General features: G+C 39.7%; 1 pseudogene; it reads left to right on the top strand.

Annotated features, from left to right (window-relative positions):
• Positions 1 to 520: 520 nt before the first annotated feature.
• LOC101128766 (olfactory receptor 8B12-like) lies at positions 521 to 1,456 on the top strand (annotated as a pseudogene).
• The last annotated feature ends 1,215 nt before the right edge of the window (positions 1,457 to 2,671 follow it).

Here is a 2,671-nt window from a genome sequence, read left to right as displayed (position 1 = left end):
TATTGTTCCTACCTTCGATCTGCATTTATTTAATGATGAGTCATGTTGATAATATTTCCTGTGTCCATTGGTATTTTTTTTTTTTCTATAGCACTGTGGATATTTTCCTCTGTAATTATCATTTAATTACAAGTTTTAAATGGTTAATTTGTGTTAAAAAAAAAAAACTAAAAACCAAGTAAACATTGAGATTATACAGTGGAAAATAAAGTCTTTATCCCTGCCACCCCCCCCCCACCCCACCCCCACAAAAATGCTCAGACCAGGCGAGTCAGACCGCAGAGTTCTCCTGCTGCTGCAACTCTATAGCCCTGGGACTTTGTGCAGGTAGCCCAGACAGGGATGAGTGTAATGCCACACAGCATTTAGAACAGTGCCTATCCCATAGTTAGTGCTCAGTAAATGTTTCTTTTCTTCTCCCTCCCACTACCTTAATTTCCATTAACTTCCCGGTGTGTGTAGCCTTTCTCTCTTTCTGAGTGACTCTTTCTTTTTCCCTCACAGACAGTCCTAGAGGCGAATGCCTGCCAAGAACTCCTCCTCCGTGACAGAGTTTATCCTCTCAGGCGTAACCGACCAGCCAGGACTCCAGATCCCCCTCTTCTTCCTGTTTCTAGGTTTCTACGTGGTCACGGTAGTGGGGAACCTGGGCTTGATAACACTGATAGGGCTCAACTCTCACCTGCATATTCCCATGTACTTTTTCCTCTTCAACTTGTCCTTCATAGATTTTAGTTATTCCACTACCCTCGCCCCTAAAATGCTGATGAGCTTTGTCTCAAAGAAGAACATCATTTCCTATGCAGGGTGTATGACTCAGCTTTTTTTCTTCTGTTTCTTTGTCTTTTCTGAATCCTATATTCTATCAGCGATGGCGTATGACCGCTACGTGGGCATCTGTAACCCACTGTTGTACACGGTCACCATGTCTCCCCAGATGTGTTTGCTCCTTTTACTGGGTGTCTATGGGATGGGGATTTTGGGGCTGTGGCTCATATGGGAAACATAATGTTTATGTCCTTTTGTGGAGACAACCTTGTCAATCACTATATGTGTGACATCCTTCCTCTCCTTGAGCTCTCCCGCAACAGCTCTTACATAAATTTGCTGGTGGTTTTTATTATTGTGACCGTTGGCATTGGGGTGCCGATTGTCACCATTTTTCTGTCTTATGGTTTTATTCTTTCCAGCATTCTCCACATTAGTTCCACAGAGGGCAGGTCTAAAGCCTTCAGTACCTGCAGTTCCCACATAATTGTGGTATCGCTTTTCTTTGGGTCAGGTGCTTTCATGTACCTCAAACCACCTTCTATTCTACCCCTGGACCAGGGGAAAGTGTCCTCCATTTTTTTGTACTGCTGTGGTGCCCATGTTTAACCGATTAATCTACAGCCTGAAGAATAAAGATGTCAAAGTTGCCCTGAGGAGAACCTTTTGCAGAAAATTAGTCTCTTAAACATGAATGAGAAAGGGAATCCAAACCTTTGTTAAACAGGGGGTTTCTTTTCTTTTTTTCAGTGAGGGAACAAATGCCACTGCTTTCTCTCCTATACTTAGAGAAAAATTTTAAATTTATTCTTAAGTGCACTTACACCCTGCACTGCTTATCCACACCAACTATTCCAATTGTTATTTTATGAGAATAGTTTCTACTGTTATACAGGGTTTAATCTCGAATAGGCTTATGAAATCATTTGCTCCAGTCTCCTCATGCAATACATCACACTCATAAATATTTTGTAGGCTGCCAAAGGACACACATGTACCTGGTGCCAGAGCTGAAACTAGAGTCCAGGCTCTTGAATTTTAATACAATCTGCTGTGTTTTTCTTCAGCTACACTTCCTTGTTCCATCGTTTCCCTGACTGATTTCATTTAAAATTTTTTTTTTTTTTGCGTTTAAAGATATCTAATTATATTCATAGTGATGTCATGCAACTGTTCAAGGGTTAATTTTTGGAATAACATTTTTGCAAGAGTGTTGGAAGTGAAAAATGTGGTTGATGTGGTCTTGACAAAAAGATAAGAGAAAATTTTAAAGAATTTTGGGGTGTGTGAGTGAGAAGTAGATTAGGTTCCTTATAGAATCAAGGATGGTGCCCATGGAGATGGTATAGAGCCTTGAGTGAAGGCTTACAATAGAAGGCCTTCTAAGGGAGAGATAAACAGATTTGAGGGAGTTAAGTTTGTTAGATACAAGCTTTATTCTTCATCTGAAGATTAACGGAGACAGAATTTGGAGCCTCACCTCAAAGGTCTGAATAATGTAAATTAGTAATAGACAGCTCTGGATAAGTGAGCCATTAGAACCACGGCAGCCAACTAGTTGTTAGGGGAGGCAATTGCCATTATATAGTTAAGACATTGCATATATCTGTGACCTTCTATTAATAACAATAGGGCATAAAGGGAAGGGACGGTGGTCTTAGGAGAGGTCATATATTCACAGCATTGGGTAAGTGGAAGTACAACTTTGTATAATGAATGAGAGTAATTTTTTTGATCTGAATACATTAGTAATGGTAACAATTATTTCAGAAGTCATGGCATATGAACTGTCTGGAAGATAGTTTAATTTACAAACTTTGAAAAGTTATCTTCTATTAGAAAAAGGGGAAGTTTGGATTAATGTTTAGCTTTTTTCCTTTGGAATCTTTTGGTTTAATGAGGA

Source organism: Gorilla gorilla, chromosome 9, assembly GCF_029281585.2.
Source record: "Gorilla gorilla gorilla isolate KB3781 chromosome 9, NHGRI_mGorGor1-v2.1_pri, whole genome shotgun sequence".
Classification (NCBI taxonomy): domain Eukaryota; kingdom Metazoa; phylum Chordata; class Mammalia; order Primates; family Hominidae; genus Gorilla; species Gorilla gorilla.
This window is presented reverse-complemented; position numbering and strand designations above follow the sequence as displayed.